Genomic DNA, 18664 nt, shown 5'->3' on the forward strand with positions numbered 1-18664 from the left:
CAACACTACAAAACAGGCATTCTCACTCATACTTTACTGGTGGTATGATTTAGGTTTAGAGAGATGGAGAAATCTGGGGTTTTCAGATGGTGAGAAAGAGGCAAAATTTGAACCGAGGCCTGCTGACTCAAGGTTTGCGCTCCTTTTACGGCCAGATGCTCTATTCCTACCACACCTGCCTGAAGGGTCTGAAGCAGCTGGAGTTAGGAAAAAGCACAAAGTACCATCAAGCAGGAGCAGCAGGATGGCAGCTGCCACCTGGATGGGGCCTTAAGGCCAGGGGAGACCACTGCCCTCCTCCTTTCTCTTCCTCCTCCCTTGACAAGGAGTTTGACCCTCTTATCATCTTTGGCATCAGAAAGTTCCAACAGATGCTAACCAGCCTAGTAATTCATACCAGGGTTAACAGCCCACATGTTTTCATTTCTACTTTTTCAACTCACACTTCCTTATAGACATTCCCTAGAAAAATCAGTGCCTCTCAGATATGGTTAACTAATTTTTGCCATGGAGGCAAAGGAGAAAAGGAGGGTACTGCTAATTCAATATATGCTCCTGGGCAATTTGATTACCCTCCCCCAGGTCCCAGATCCCTCTTTGGCAACTGAGGGAGTCAGCCCCTCTAGGGGTGGCAAGTTCAAGTGCTTCAGGGGCAAGTCAGGTAATGTATCCTAGTGAAGTGGGTGTGGTGTTTAAACATAAAGTAAGAAGGGCCTTTACTTCTCCAAGTAAATTTGCTCTCTCTCATTTCTCATGAAATTTGTTATCACCTCCAGTATGTGTTGCTTTATCTCAATTTTGATGGAGACATATATGTAACAAATAAGAGGGAACCGGGTGTGTGTAGTGATAAATGGCTGCTGCTACCCATTTGGGTGTCAATAAGGAAGTTTGGGAAGACAGAGGGGAATGGGCTTCATGCTGGTCCAGTGAGTGTCAGTAACCTATAAGCAAAGGGCCAGCATAACTACACGATAGCCGATTGTTTTAAGATCTCAGTTATGCCAGACAAGCAGGAAATCCAGATTTTATGTGAGGTCTCCCGATTGTTAAAAAATGGCCAAGATACAATTGTTTAAAAATATCTCTCAGGATAAATAAAATATGGCTGTGGGTGAAATCCCACATGAGAAGTTCTGAGTTGTGACCTCACTCCTAGGTAATTTCTAAGGCTCTGTCTGCCTGGGTTCTTTAGAAAGCAGAATAAAAACTGTCATGTTAAAATTTTGCTGGGAATGTAATTCCAGGGAACGAAGAGTGAGGGGAAATGAAAGTGAGGCAGGGAAGGAGGGAGGGAAGTAATGAGCTGGCCACTGCTTTTCTACAAATGAACCTGATTTTTCTGCCTTGTGGGACATCTTCAGAATTTGTACAGAAGTATTGCGTCTTGGAAGTGTTGAGGACAGAGGGCTTAGAGGAGGATAAGTAACTTATCTGCTGGCTTCCTCCCATCTCTTCTCTCCCATTGGTCAAAATCCACACAGGTTGGAGTTAATTCCGGAGTTAACTTCTGGCTGCAACAACCAATCTGCCCTGCAGCCAATGGGGAGGCCAGAGCCTCTGTAGGTGAATTTTTGTACCAACTGATGCTTCAGGGAGTCAGGTTCCTACCCTCCCCAAAGACTGGGAGACAGAGGCCCCATTCTTCCTGATAATTACATTTCAAAGGGATAGATACCTCCCCAGCCCCTTAAGAAATACATCCTGGGCTACAGAAGATACATCTCAAAGAGACAGAGAAAGGATTTACAATCGCAAGTTTTCTAAAGTAAATGCTCTAAGAAAAAGGAGGTCAAGGTCTAGAGTCAGGTATTGACTGGAACAAAGAGTAAATTCTTTTGGCAGCACTAAGTTTTCTCAGGGAGGAATGGAGACCAGGGTCGTTCCAGGGATGCAGACTTGATCTGTCAGAAACTATGCTAGTGTTTGTTCAAGTCTCTTGGCATGGGGGTGGGCAAAACCGTTCGTGCTGAGAGCCTGCAGTTTTCATAGGTCAAGGCTGGAGCCTAGCTGAGAAGAGGACTCAGAGGTAGCTGACTAAAATTTGGTCAAGGAGAGAGTCTGTCATGATAGAGCCACAGTGATCAAGACAATGTGGTAGTGGCATAAGGACAGACATATAGATCAATGAAATAGAATTGAGAGTTCAGAAATAATCGCCACATAGGTGGTCAATTGACTGTGACATCCTGCAAGTATTTACTAAGCTTTGATCACAAACCAAGCCTGGGACTAAGTCCTGGGATTACTGAGATCCTTAGTATGTGGCTTTTCTTGGATAACTCTCAGTTTGGGGAAAAGAATTATTTTATGTTAAGGGATATAACAGAAACATAAGGAAAGCATCAGCAGCCATCAATCTGCTTTCAGTTTTCCCACTTATAAAGTGAGGAGGTAGGACCAAACCATTGTCTTCAAACTTTAGGGTGCAAAAGAATCACCCAAGTGACTTCAAAAACACAGATTCCTAGGTCCCCACCCTGGATAGTATGACCTCATAGGTCTGGGGCCCAGGGCTTCCTGCAGCAATTCAAAAAGAAGTGAGAAGTGAGTCAATGTTCAATTTTTAATTTCAAAATGGCTTTTATGGCTCATGGCAGAGACAACAGCTTTAGGAGACAAAGGCTTTAGGGGCATCAACAAATTGAATTCTTAGCTTGAAAGTTAGGCATGGAAAATGCCTAACAGGGGTTCCCTTCATGGCTCAGTGATTAACGAACCCGACTAGGATCTATAAGGATGTGGGTTCCATCCCTGGCCTCACTCAGTGGGTTAAGGATCCAGCGTTGCTAAGAGCTGTGGTGTAGGTCACAGACGTGGCTCGGATCCCGCATTGCTGTGGTAGAGGCCTACCCCTAGCCTGGGAACTTCCATATGCGGTAAGTGCAAAAACACAAAACCAAAACCAACCCCCCCAACCCCCACCCCAAAACCTAACAAACACTTACCCAGACTAGGATGAAGATCCCATAGGCCTGAGGGAAAAGAGTTGGTGAGGACATAGACTGAGTCTGATAAGGATATACAGATATGGATAGATATGGGCCCCTGAAAGGGACTTCTGTGTCCTACTCATTACTCCACCTTAGGTGGGCAGCAGAGGAGAGGGTTTAGGAGACAGAGACCCCCAAATAAAGGGGGAGGGTCTTGAATTAGGAAAGGAGAGCTGTGTTCACTTTTCTTGAGGCCCTAGGAGAGCAAGAGAGGTCTCAGAATATCCCCACACCTTGGCACAGTGACAGCAGCAGGGGCAGCACAAGCTGCTGCTGTGTCTCCTGAGCTTCTGGAGTAGTGAGGGCGCGCATCTGAAAGTACCCGGGGCCCTCTGAAAGGCCATCAGGCTTGCAAGAGCCTCATGTGAAGCACAAGCAGAACTCTGAGTATGCAGATGGACACTTTGGGAAATATTTCTGGATGGGTTTTTGTGCCTTGTAAGTCCTATTGCCTGGAGGCTTCCCACCTGCTGAGTCAGGGAGGAGGTGGAAGCCACCTTGTACTAAGTGGTTGTTGTTCTGTTCTGGGACTCAATGTTGGCTTCTGTTTCAAGTTCCTACCAAAACAATGATCTTGAAGGCCAAGCCTGGTTCAGAAAGAGATTCAAATTTCCTTAAGACTAGAGTTGGACATGTCTAGGTTGATGTCTGTTGTCCCACATAGTTAAGAAGGGCCTCCTTTCAGCCTTTTTGGAGCGATGGAAATAATCTACATTTGTATTATGGTGGTGGTTACATGATTCTGTACATTTGTCAAACTCATCCAACTGGATATTTAAAACAGGTAAATTTTACTGTATGTAAATTATACCTCAAAACTGCCTATTTAGGAGTTCCTGTCGTGGCACAGCGGAAATGAATCTGACTAGGAACCATGAGGCTGCAGGTTTGATCCCTGGCCTCGCTCAGTGGGTCGGGGATCTGGTGTTGCCGTGAGCTATGGTGTAGGTTGAGGATGCAGCTCAGATCTGGCATTGCTGTGGCTCTGGCGTAGGCCAGCAGCTGAAGCTCCGATTGGACCCCTAGCCTGGGAACCTCCATATGGGTGCAGCCCAAAAAAGGACGAAAGACAAAAAAAAAAAAACAAACAAACCCAAAAACCCTGCCTATTTAAAAAGACATAGGATGATGAAAGCAGTGAATGGAAGTTTACTAAAGGACAGAATATTCTATCATCTAAAAATTACTTATTAATTACAAAAGGAAAATTAATTTTCAATACAGACTAAATGATAACACCTCAACCAAGTAGTCAAAGTTAAGTGCCAATGATGGGATAAAAATGAGCTTCTTGCTATGATAACCTAGGATGTTCTTTTGTGGAGTTCCTGCCAAAAATGCTTAACTTGATTTAATCACAAGGAGTTATCAGACAAACCTATTCTACAAAATAACTGGCCCATACCCTTCAAAAATATCAAGGCCATGAAAGATGAAGAAAGGCTGAAGAGCTGTTTCAGATTAAAGGCAACTAAAGAAACACGACAACTAAATGCAATTGTTGATCTTGGACTTGAATCTAGCATACTGGGACAACTGTTAAAGTTCAAATATGGACTGTGGGTTAGATAACATTGTTTTCTCAATGTTACATTTCCTAATTTTGATAAATGTACCGAGGTGATATTTAAGAAAGAGTCCTTGTTCTCAGGAAATGCACACAGCCGCTCATGGATAAAGAGGCATATTAAGCAAATTACTCTCAGTTTCTTCCCCAAAAAATTGTGTGCAGAAGTTCCCGTTGTGGCCCAGCAGAAACAAACCCAACTAGTATCTATGAGGATGTGGGTTTGATCCCTGGCCACACTCAGTGGGTTGGGGATCTGGCATTGCCATGAGGTGTGTGGTGCAGGCTGGCAGCTGTAGCTCTGCTTCACCCCCTAGCCTGGGAACTTCCATATGCAATGGGTGCAGCCCTAAAAAACAAAAAAACAAAAAATTGTGTGCTTGTGCATGTGTGTGTATGTAGAAAGAGACAGGGACAGAAGGAGAAGTGATAACACAGGTGGGATCAAATGTTAAGAGTTGGGGTGAATACGGGTGGAGGGTATCAGGACTTTTTTGAGCTATTCTGTAACTTCTCTGTAAATGTGAAACTATGTCAAAATAAAAAGTTTTAAAAGTGTCCTCTTAATGGTTATGCACATAAAAAGATGCTCAACATCATTAGTTGTTAGGGAAATGCAAATCAAAATCACAGTAAGATACCACTTCACAACCACTAGGAGAGCTATAATCAGAAAGACAAAAAAAAAAAAAGACAGATAATAGCAAACTTGGCCATAGATGAGGAAATACAGGAACTGGGTGGCAGTTCCTCTTAGATATGACTAAGAACATGAGGCAAAAGAAAAAATAGCCAAATTAGACTTCATCAAAATTTAAAATTTTGTATTTCAAATGATACCATCAAGAAAGTGAAAAGACAGCCCACAGAATGGGAGAAAATATTTGTAAATAATCTATTTATTAAGGGACTTGTATCAACAACTCAGCAGTAAAAATCCAAATAACTCACTTTGAAGTGAGCAAATAACTTGGACATTTCAAAGAGGACATGCAACTGGCCAATGAGCACATGAAAAGATGCTCAACATCAGGAGTCATCAGGTGAATGCAAATCAAAGCCACAATGAGATACCATTTCTCACCCGCTAGGATGGCTAAATCAGAAAGACAGAAAACACCTGTTGATAAGAATGCAGAAAAGCTTGAGCCCTCATACATGGCTACTGGGAAAATAAAATGGTGTAGCTGCTTTGGAAAACAGCTCAATAGTTCCTCAAAGTGTCAAATATAGAGTTATTATATTACCCAGCAATACCACTCCTAGGTACATAATCAAAACAATTGAAAATAGGGAGTTCCTGTAGTGGCTCAGTGGTTAACGATTCCGACTAGGACCCATGAGGTTGTGGGTTTGATCCCTGGCCTCGCTCAGTGGGTTAAGGATCTGGCGTTGCCATGAGCTGTGGTGTAGGTTGCAGACTCGGCTCTGATCCTGATTTGTTGTGGCTTGGTGCAGGCTGGCGGCAACAGCTCCGTTTCAACCCCTAGCCTGGGAACCTCCATGTGCTGTGGGTGCGGCCCTAGAAAAGGAAAAAGACAAAAATTGAAAATAGATACTCAAACAAATATTTCTAAACAAATTTTCCCAGGCTAGGGATCGAATCAGAGCTACAGCTGCCAGCCTACACCACAGCCACAGCAACTTGGGATCCAAACTGTGTCTGCAAACTACACCATAGCTCACAGCAACTCCAGATCCCTGACCCACTGAGTGAGGCCAGAGATCAAACCCGCATTCTCATAGATACTAGTTGGATTTGTTTCCACTGCACCACAATGGGAACTCCCAGCAGCATAATTCTTAATAGCTAAAAAGCAGAAACAATTCCGATGTCCATCAACTGTTGAATGGATAAAAAAAAAGAAGTGGCATATCCATTCAAGAAAATTTAATCACGCAATAAAAAAGAATGGGGTACTGATCCATGTAACAAAGCTGAACCCTCAAAACATACTTATTGAAAAGAAGCCAGTCACAAAAGGCCATACATTATATGATTCTATTATATGAAATATCTAGAATAAGTAAAATCATAGAGACTGAAAACAGTTAGTGTTGCTAGGAGGTGGGAGAATGGAGGTTAGAGGAGTGGTAGCTGAGGGGTATGGAGTTTGTCTTTGAGGGTTGAATAGTTGTAAAATTGATTGTGGTGATAGTTGGGCAACTCTGAGTATAATAAAAACCAGTGAACTGTACAGTTTATTTTGTGGTATTTGAATTATATCTCAATAAAGTTTTTATTAAGAAGTAATTCTACCAAGGGATAAAAAGATAACTTGAATAAATGGGAAGGCATGTTCTCTTCTTGAATAGGAACATTCCAAAACCATGAAGATGTAAGTTCTTCCTAAGCTGATCTATAAATCTATGTTTAAAACAGCTACAGGATATTTTTGGTACTAGATGATTCTAATGTTCATTTGGGAAAAGAAACAAGCATTAGTAACCCAAATAATTCTGAAAAAGAACAAAAAGGGATTTATCAGGGTTACAAAAGGAGTATAATAAAATAATTGGACATTTGGAAAAACAAAGTTGAAACAAACTGTATACTAAGTTGGGAACCAATCTTGTTGCAGTGCAGGCCAAGGTGTCTTGTGCCAGCTTTTGGGTCCCTAGGTATTTGAGTTACCCAAGAATAATTTTTAATGTTGAATGACATGAAATATTTGTCTTTAACCTACAAAAATAGCAGGTTCAACTTAATGGGATTCAACTTAACATTTGGAATGAACAAATGAGGGAAAAGTCAGGGCAGAAAATCTGAGTTTTGCCAATGGCCAAAGACAAGGAAACTGAGTATCACACCAAGTTCAAGGGCCTTAAAACTGGTCCTAAACTCAGATGCAATCCAAGATTGGGAGCTGATACAATTGTGGAACTGGAGCAGGGTGGGCATGAAGTGAATAAAGTCCCAAGGAACAGCTACAGAGGATCCTGGGCTTTGGGGGCTTTCCTTGATTGGCTATGAGTGGGAGTGGTGGTGATAAAGTACAAAGAAGGCTTTGGGTTTGGCTTGAAGAAACAGGGTGATCGTTGATTCCAGAGACCAATGTGGGGAATTGCAGTGAATATGAGATGCAGTTGTCTTCAGGCAATATACATGGTTCAGTTCTCAGGCTGGAAGCCAAACAAATCACTATTAGGAAGCATGACACAGAAATGCAATATTTGATCCCTGACTGTATCCAAAATTAGGGAAAATGTTCATGGATTGGAAAAATCAATATTGTGAAAATGGCCATCCTACCCAAAGCAATCTACAGATTCAATGCAATCCCTATCAAATTACCCATGACATTTTTCACAGAACTAGAACAAACAATCCAAACATTTATATGGAACAACAAAAGACCCAGAATCGCCAAAGCAATCCTGAGAAACAAAAACCAAGCAGGAGGCATCACTCTCCCAGACTTCAAGAAATACTACAAAGCCACAGTCATCAAAACAGTGTGGTACTGGTATCAAAACAGACAGACAGACCAATGGAACAGAATAGAGAATCTGGAAATTAACCCTGACACCTATGGTCAATTAATCTTTGACAAGGGAGGCAAGAACATCAAATGGGAAAAGGAAAGTCTATTCAGCAAGCATTGCTGGGAAACCTGGACAGCTGTATGCAAAGCAATGAAACTAGAACACACCCTCACACCATGCACAAAAATAAACTCCAAATGGCTGAAAGACTTAAATATACGACAGGACACCATCAAACTCCTAGAAGAAAACATAGGCAAAACACTCTCTGACATCAACATCATGAATATTTTCTCAGGTCAGTCTCCCAAAGCAATAGAAACTAGAGCAAAAATAAACCCATGGGACCTCATCAAACTGAAAAGCTTTTGCACAGCAAAGGAAACCAAAAAGAAAACAAAAAGACAACTTACAGAATGGGAGAAAATAGTTTCAAATGATGCAACTGACAAGGGCTTAATCTCTAGAATATACAAGCAACTTATACAACTCAACAGCAAAAAAACCAATCAATCAATGGAAAAATGGGCAAAAGACCTGAATAGACATTTCTCCAAGGAAGATATACAGATGGCCAACAAACACATGAAAAAATGCTCAACATCGCTGATTATAAGAGAAATGCAAATCAAAACTACCATGAGATACCACCTCACACCAGTCAGAATGGCCATCATTAATAAATCCACAAATAACAAGTGCTGGAGGGGCTGTGGAGAAAAGGGAACCCTCCTGCACTGTTGGTGGGAATGTAAACTGGTACAGCCACTATGGAGAACAGTTTGGAGATACCTTAGAAATCTATACATAGAACTTCCATATGACCCTGCAATCCCACTCTTGGGCATCTATCCGGACAAAGCTCTACTTAAAAGAGACACATGCACCCGCATGTTCATTGCAGCACTATTCACAATAGCCAGGACATGGAAACAATCCAAATGTCCATCGACAGAGGATTGGATTCGGAAGATGTGGTATATATACACGATGGAATACTACTCAGCCATAAAAAAGGATGACATCATGCCATTTGCAGCAACATGGATGGAACTAGAGAATCTCATACTGAGTGAAATGAGCCAGAAAGACAAAGACAAATACCATATGACATCACTTATAACTGGAATCTAATATCCAGCACAAATGAACATCTCCTCAGAAAAGAAAATCAATCATGGACTTGGAGAAGAGACTTGTGGTTGCCTGATGGGAGGGGGAGGGAGTGGGAGGGATCGGGAGCTTGGGCTTATCAGTCACAACGTAGAATAGATTTACAAGGAGATCCCGCTGAATAGCATTGAGAACTATGTCTAGATACTCATGTTGCAACAGAAGAAATGGTGGGGGAAAAACTGTAATTGTAATTTATACATGTAAGGATAACCTGACCCCCTTGCTGTACAGTGGGAAAATAAAATTTAATTTAAAAAAAAAAAAAAAAAAAAAAAAAAAAAAAAACAAAATTAGGGAAAAATCATTATATAGAATTGGGGGAGTTCCCATTGTGGCTCAGGGGAAACGAATCTGACTAGCATCCATAACAATGCAGGTTCAATCCCGAGCCTCGCTCAGTGGTTTAAGGACCCGGTGTGGCCATGAGCTGTGGTGTAGTCTGCAGATGTGGCTCAGATTCTGCATTGTTGTGGCTGTGGTGTAGGCTGGCAGCCACAGCTCCAATTCCGACACCTAGCCTGGGAACTTCCATATGCCGTGAATGCGACCCTAAAAAGACCAAAAAAAAAAAAAAAGAAAAAAAAAAAGAAAGAAAGAAAGAATTGAGACAGGGAGTTCCTGTTGTGACTCCGTGGGTTACAAACACTAGTATCCATGAGGATGCGGGTTCAATCCCTGGCCTCACTCAGTGGGTTAAGGGTTAAGTATCTGAGGTTGCCATGAGCTGTGGTATATAGGTCCCAGACATGACTTGGATCTGGCATTGCTGTGGCTGTGGCATAGGTTGGCAGCCGAAGCTTGTATTTGACCCCTAGCCGGCAAACTTCCATATGTCACAGGCATGGCCATAAAAAGCAAAAAAAAAAAAAAAAAAGGCTTGGGACAATTAGGCAGTTGTGAATATAGACAATACAGTATGTTTAGTAATCATATTTTATCAATATTGAATTTCCTGAGTATGATAACTATATTATAGTTATGTTGTAGAATATCCTTGTTCTTGGGAGATACAAATGGAAGTATCTGGGGATAAAGTGATGTGATACCTGCATCAAATTGCTTCCAAAAAAAAAAAAGACAGAGACACAAAGTAATTGTGGCAAAATGTTAACTAGGGAATCTAGATGATATACATTCGATATTTTTCAAAATTAAAAAAAAACTTGGGAAGGAAAGAATACTACCAAACATATTGTCCACTACATTTCTATTGCTCTGTCAGATGGGGAACACTTAGCAAAATAGGAATGATTAGGAAGGAACTGGTGAACATATTTTAAAAAAACAGATGCTAAAATGGGATTGACACAAGCAACACTGGGTCTCCTAAGTGTCAGAGTCTTCTGTCTCCTGCCAGGCCTTGTCTGTGTCCTGGTTCTCCAATTCTCTAAGGGCTCATAATGTCTAGGGTGGGGAGCATTTATAAGCCGTTTGTTTGATTGAGCCTGGGCCCTTTGTTCTCATAAAATTCCCTAATGATCCCCATCTGTGGGCTACATCCTCCTCTCTTGGCCTACATCCCCTTGTGTCTTGGGGCACTAGAGCCCTCTTTGGTTTAGAGCCTCTTTATTTTTACTTTTTGGTCTTTTTAGGGCCACACCCAAGGCATATGGAATTCCCAGGATAGGAATTCCCAGAATTCCCAGAATATCCTACGCCACAGCCACAGCCACAGCAACGTGGGACCCAAGCCGCATCTGACCTATACCACGGCTCGTGGCAACACTGGATCCTTAACCCACTGAGCATAGGCCAGGGATCAAACCCATTTCCTCACGGATACTAGTCGGATTCGTTACCACTGAGCCACATCAGGAACTCCTACAACCTCTTTAAATAATTACAGCTGTGGTTCTTTAGCTTGCCCATCAGGATGTATATAAAGGGAATTACTTGTTTTAGCTATATTCAAAGTTAGGGAAAAGGCATGTGGATTTTTTTTAAGTGGCATAAAAAAACCTACTTGAAGTCTTAAACACTTAGAGCCTTGGAAAACTGTTAGAAAACTAACTAGCAAGTTCTGAAAACCCCGAAATGATGAGTATCTATAAGATGAAGAGACGAGCCAAGAAGAAAATGATCAAATGCCCTTTTTTCTGCCTCTGTTGATAATAGTCTCAACTGCTTATTTATGGAATGTCAAGATGATGAAAGATTAAGATGTAAGATTAAGATATTAAGATATGGATAGAGATTCTTTTTTTTAATGAAATTTCTGGCCTTATTTATTTATTTTTGGTCTTTTTGCTATTTCTTGGGCCGCTCCTGCGGCATATGGAGGTTCCCAGGCTAGGGGTTGAATCAGAGCTGTAGCCACCGGCCTACGCCAGAGCCACAGCAACGCGGGATCTGAGCTGCGTCTGCAACCTACACCACAGTTCACGGCAACGCCGGATCGTTAACCCACTGAGCAAGGGCAGGGACAGAACCGGCAACCTCATGGTTCCTAGTCGGATTCGTTAACCACTGAGCCACGACAGCAACTCTATGAAGAACCCTTTTCGATGAAAGCACTTAAATTCAATTTAACTGAAATAGACTGCCCTTTCATAGTGAGAGAGGGAACTCCCTGGATAGAGATTCTTATATGAGCCTTAGTGAACTTTCCTGTGTGAGTTGCTTCTGCTTCACCATGAAGCTGATGGACATCACCAGGCCAGTGGAACTTCCCAAGATTTTGTGAACCCAGCTATGCTGGTATTCTCTTAGTCATTGAAGACTTAAAAAAGGTAATGACTGTTAAGGAGGTATCCTGGTAACAGTAACTATCAGGATCACAATAACTACCCTTAGTGGAATGCCTACGTGTTAGAATCTGTACCAGGAATTCAAATACAATGTATTAGGATCTGTACCAGGAATTCAAATACATTGTGTCATTTCAACCTCATCACAGATATGTTAGCCAAGCATCACAACCCCCATATTACAGATGGGGAAACAAATTCTTAGAGACTAAGTCGCATAACTCTAGGTCACATGGCTAGTGAGGGGGCAGACTTGAGTCTTAACAGAGTTCTAATATCCAGAAACAAGTGCCATTGGCCCTGATGTTTGTTCAATCAGAATCATACTGCAAAAAGAAAAAAAATCATATTGCAATTATATTGAGTATGTATTTTTAGAGCATTACAGGTGCTAAGCAAACTTTCTGGACTGTGCTCCAATTTGGTACAATGAGTTCAGAGTGAGCAGGATGAGAAAAGCATGACTGTGTTTATATTCCATGCCTTGTGCCTCATGGGATCTCTGTCAGCAACCAATACCAGGAACATTTTTTAAATTGGGGCTAGGTTTCCAGCAATAATTGGAGAAGAGTCTAGTTCTTATAAATGTGCCCTGTTTCCAGGAGAGAGGACTTACTGCACTGAGGGGCTGGCCCATAATCGCCTAGGACCATCAGGGCTAACGGCTGAGTCTATAATTAAAAGAAGCCAAAGAGCAGTGGTATTTGCTAACTTAGAGTGTGATTTATCCAAGTGCCTGGTCTTGAAGAATACAAGTGACTCTGGGAAGGCAGGTCTTTCTGGGGGAAAAGTTTCCCTTGTGCTCTGTGTAACGGTAGGGAGAGGAATATGGTGGGTTTTGTTAAGAGCTGAGTTCTCCAAAAGCAGTCACTTAGATGGAGTTTGAGATGTGCGATATTTATTAGATGTGTGGTATTAATCGCTGCGAAGGGAAGGGGACAAAAGCAGAGAGGGCAGAAGCAAAGCCGTAGCTTACCAGAGGGCACTCCAGACAGACCAATGCCCATCAGAGTGTCTACTTCAGACTGGAATGATTGGACTCTGCTTCATCTCCTTGCTGGATGAGGCTTCTGGGAAGACAGCAACCTTGGGTGACCCATGGTCACCCTAAAAGACCAAGGACCTTGAAGGATCTGATAGCTGGAGGACCACCTACTGATCACATTCCATGCAGCCCAGCAGCAAGTTCTTCTTTGATGAGGGGGATGGGGGTGAGTAGGTGGGAGTAAGGGGAAGAGGGGAGTGGAAGGTATAATGGACAGTACAACTCTTTGTCCACCATAGGCCTCCACCCAAGTTTTTGCAAGACCCCAGAAGCATTGTTCCTTGGTCGACAATTTTTTTCTTAAATTGTTGCAGATGTAATCAATGCCTGTTCCACATCCCTTCGGCCCACCCTTGAGCTCCTCCGTAGCTGTGGTGGATTCTTCCTATGCAGGTTGGCAGCTTCTACTTTTTGCTCTTTGGGTCAATTAAGTTCCAGTTACAGACAAATCTCTTTGAAACACACACACACACACACACACACACACACACACACACACACACAAGCACAGTATTGAAAGAAAAGTGTTTATGAAAAGATACTCGACATTGCTAATTATTAGAGAAATGCAAATAAAAACTACAATGAACTACCACCTCACATTGGCCAGAATGGCCATCATTAAAAAATCTGCAAATAACAAATGCTGGAGAGAGTGTGGAGAAAAGGGAACCCTCCTACACTGTTGGTGGGGATGTCAATTGGTACAACCACTATGGAAAACCATATGGAGGTACCTCAGAAAACTAAATATAGAACTGCACCATATGACTCAGCAATTCCACTCCTGGGCATATACCTAGACAAAACTATAATTCAAAAAGATACATGCACCCCTATGTTCATGGAAGCACTATTCACAATAGTCAAGACATGAAAACAACCTAAATGTCCACTGATAGATGAATGGATAAAGAACTGGGATATTACTCAGCCACAAAAAGAATGAAATAATGCCATTTGTAGCAACATGAATGGAACTGGAGATTAAACTACTAAGTGAAGTAAGTCAGAAAGAGAAAGATAATCATATGATATCACTCGTATATGGAATCTAAAATATGACACAAATGAACTTATCTATGAAACAGACTTAAAGATATGGACAATAGACTTGTGGTTGCCAAGGGGGTAGGGGAGAGATGGAGTGGCAGTTTGGGATTAGCAGATGCAAACTGTTATATACAGAATGGATAAATAGCAAGGTCCTACTGTACAGCAAAGAGAATGACATTCAATATCCTGTGATAAACCGCAATGGAAAAGAATATAAAAAACAGTTTGTGTGTGTGTGTGTAAAACTGAATCACTTTGTCGTACATCAGAAATTAACATAACATTTGGAGTTCCCATCGTGGCGCAGTGGTTAATGAATCCAACTAGGAACCATGAGTTTGCGGGTTCAATCCCTGGCCTTGCTCAGTGGGTTAAGGACCTGGCGTTGCCGTGAGCTGTGGTGTAGGTTGTAGACACAGCTCGGATCCCACATTCCTGTGACTGTGGCATAGGCCAGTAGCTACAGCTCAGATTAGACCCCTAGTCTGGGAACCTCCATATGCCATGGGAGTGGCCCTAGAAAAGGCAAAAAAAAAAAAAAAAAAAAAAAGAAGAAAAAGAAAGAAAGAAAAAAGAAATTAACATAACATTGTAAATCAACTACACTTCAGGAAAAGAAATGTTTTGCCTTTTCAGATGTCAGATTCCGTGGAATTTTGGAGCCAGAAATTGACACCGTGCTTTGACTTCAAGGGATGGATTGGTATTGTTGAAAGAAACTGACTCAATAGAAAGAGAAATTTGTGCTTGCAATTCCCACATACAAACTTCCACTATCTTTCAGCTAGAACATATCTGGATGGTGGCATGAGATTGCTGGCCTCTTCTCAAACGTGTCAGCCACAATACTAACTTTGGGGCTTCCAGGGACTTCTTATCTGTATGGCAGCTTTCCCATGAGATACATTGGGCAAACAGGATTTGATGAAAGAAGAAGGAAATTCCTTAGATGCATCACTGCATGTTTATATTTCTATTTTAGATTTGAAACACGGTATGTACATATTGGTTCTTCCTTAATTAATCACTGGCTCACGGTAGTTGAAGTTCATATTAACAATAGAAAGAGTTTGTAAAGAATGATAGCTCTGATGATTTCCTGACATAGAGACGGTTACCCTGGTACTGGCTCATGCCCGGCAGTGGCCTACACCCAATTTTGACCCTCTTAGTGCCATCCTTAAGATGTCAGGGTCATCAGCGAAAAACTGGGCAAAGCTAATTGAAATATATGATTAATTTCATACTTTTCCCCACAGGGATTCTAAAGGAACCTTAAACAAAGGTCATACAATTAATCTAATCAAATAGAAATGGCAAATCGAGATAAGGAAATAAGAGAAGAGTTCATGGGAGTGAGAGGGCCATTAATACCTAAAATTAGAACTTGGTTTCCAGGGAGGTTAAAAACAAAGCAAGTTACATAGTTCTCCTCAGAAAGAGAGATGCATTCCAGATTCTTAACAGATATATATTTTTCCTCCTGGATTTCTAAAATTTTTAAATAACAATTTAAACAATTAATTAAAAAATTAAATCTAAAATTTACAAAACAGGGAGTTACCATCGTGGCTCAGCAGAAATGAATCTGATTGGTATCTATGAGGATGCAGGTTTAATACCTGGCCTTGCTCAGTGGGTTAAGGATCTGGCATTGTCATGAGCCATGGTACAGGAAGAAGAGGCGGCTCGGATCTGGAGTCCTTGTGGCTACAGCTCTGATTTGACTCCTAGCCTGGGAATCTCCATGTGCCGCAGGTGCACACCCCCCCAAAAAAAGACAATAAATAAATAAATAAAATTTACAAAGCAAATTTCTATGTGGAACTTTACATGGCAGATATGAGTTATGTAATGTATAAGAATTCTGCAACACAGATGGAAGTGAATTTTGCATAACACCTTCAGCTCTTACAAGGGAAAGAATATGGGTTTTGTTTTTAGGAAGATCCAGGTTTAAATCGCAACTCTTCACTATTTGGGGATCTAGAGAAACTGTTTAATCTCTTGGAAAATAGAGGTGATAGAATTTTCATCACCAGGTTTTTGTGAGGATAAGATAAAATGCAAAACTAACGTATCTGGCGTATAAGAGAAGCTGTTTCTTTTTCCCATGCCAGTATGTCCTCTTACTCACTCACAATAGATTGCACACTTGTGGTATGACATTTAGCAAGGTGACTGTTTACAAAGGTGTACACAGGTTACAGGAGACAATGTTCCCAGAGACTGCCAGTAACAGGGCGGATTTCTCACCCCTAGGCCTCAGGAGTAAGCGGTGAGACCCATTTCCAGAATTCAGGGAGCACTGTATCCATGGGAGAGGGCCCCCAGCAGAAGCCTTTTCTAAAGGAACAAAGCTATGGCAGGGACAGAGCCAGAGTCATATGTAAAAGTCTTTGGTCCATTTTAAGTTAATTTTTGTATGTGGCTTAAAGTAAGGGCCCCGCTTCATTCTTTTGGATGTGGATATACAATTTTCCTAACACCGATGGTAGTTTTCCCAATACTGAAAAATTGTCCTTTTTCCATTGAATGGTCTGGACGCCCTTGTCAAAAATCATTTGACCATATATGTGAAGATTCATTTCTGGGCTCTCCATCCTATTCTATCAGTCTAGGTATCCGTCCTTATGCTCATACCATACTGTTTTGATTTCTGTAGCTTTCTGGTAAGCTTTGAAATCAATAGGTGTGAGCCCTCCAACTTTGTCCTTCTTTTTAAAGATTATTTTGCCTTTTTTTTTAAAGATTATTTTTCCTATCCTTGAGAGTCCATGGATAGGAAATGCGTTTTTCTATTTCTAAAAAAAAAAAAAAAAAAAAAATCATTGCAATTTTGCTAGGGATTACATGAATCTGTAGAATGCTTTGGGTAGTACTGTTATCTTAACAATATTAAGTCTTCCATTCCAACAACATAGGATATGTTTCAATTTACTTGTTTTTCTTTCAACAATTTTGTGAGGTTTTTAGTGTCAAAAGTCCTGCATCTATTATCTCATTAATTGCATATAACTGTGAAATAGGGATTCCTGTCCTTTTTTTCAGATGAGAAAACTGAGGCCCCCAAAATCTTGTTCTCCCCATTAATGAAACTTTTGCATGTAGTTTTTATTTTTACATATACTATATTATTAAAATAATGAATTATTAGGGTATATAAAGCATTAATTCTAAAATAAACTGACTTTGTAGCATTATGCATCACAATATATTGTGAATTTAGATCACTCAATCATTTATTAGATGGTGGATTACTGCTAAAGCTCATGATTTCTCTTGTACTCAAGTATGCAGCACATAACTGTGCACTGTTTGAGTTCTTAACAAACACTAGTCAATTTATCAATATTTATTACTTTTCTAATGTAAGTGAAAACAATAAAAACTTTTTTTTCCAGATAGGAACAGTATTATCTCTTTGTAACATAAAATAGTTTAGTTAAGCAGTCTAAGAATTCACCATTGGTTAGTTGTTAAGAACCAGCACCCAAGAGCCAGTTGGTCTGGATTCAAGCCCTGGCTCTGTTATTTGTGAGCTGTGTGACCTTGAGAAAGTTATTTACCCTCTCTGTGCTTCAGTTTCTTCACTTTAAAATTAGAAGTACTGTGGACAAACCTAAATTTTACAGAATAGGGACATTCTACAAAATGGCCAGTACTCTCCAAAACCAACAAGGTCATGAAAGGAAAAAGAAAGAAAAAAGAAAAAGAAAACAAGCTGCAGAAACTATCTCAGATTAAAGGAGACTAAAGAGACACAACAACTGAATGCCATGGGAGATCCTGGGTGGAATGCTGGAGCAGGAAAAGACATTAGAGAGACAGGTAATTGGCTATAAGAATATGCCAGGTCTTTCCTCCCCCCGGAGTGAGATAATTCTGAGAAGTGTGTTTTGCAGCACTTTCCAGAGATTTCCCAAAGGAGTAGGCTCCAGTCACCCACTGTGATACCGTGATTCTTTTTTTTTTTTTTTTTTTTTTTGTCTTTTTAGGGCCACACCTGCAGTATATGTAGGTTCCCAGGCTAGGGGTCTAATCAGAGCTGTTGCTGCTGGCCTACGCTACAGCCATAGCAACGCCAGATCCGAGTTGCGTCTGCAACCTACACCACAGCTCACGGCAACGCCGGATCCTTAACTCACTGGGTGAGGCCAGGGATCGAAGCAAAACCTCATGGTTCCTAGTCAGATTCGTTTCCACTGTACCACGACGGGAACGCCCAATAATGTGATTCTTAATATGCCCTTTGTGGACTGCTGCCTTCCCTCCTCGGTCTCCCTTCCTCACTCCCTGCCTAGTGTTCACTCCACCTCCCCAGTAAACTACGTGCTCTAAAGTCCTTGTCTCAGGGTCAACTCCTAAGGGAACTGAAACTAGGACATTCCATTCCATTGATATAAAGCACAAAAATAGCTAGAATCAATCTATGTCATTAGAAGTCTTGGTAGAGTTGGATGGTGACAGAAGAGGGGCTCTTGGGGTGTTTGTTCTGTTTCTTGATCTAAGTACAGTTATACGGCTTTGTTCCATTTGTGAAAATTAATTGAGCTGTATAGCTAAAAAGGTACTATTTTCTGTAGGTATATTA

Source organism: Sus scrofa, chromosome 14, assembly GCF_054392235.1.
Source record: "Sus scrofa isolate SSC_HxYL_T2T_F1_AM1 chromosome 14, Sscrofa_HxYL_maternal_Yorkshire_Landrace_v2.0, whole genome shotgun sequence".
In the NCBI taxonomy this organism is placed as follows: Eukaryota; Metazoa; Chordata; class Mammalia; order Artiodactyla; family Suidae; genus Sus; species Sus scrofa.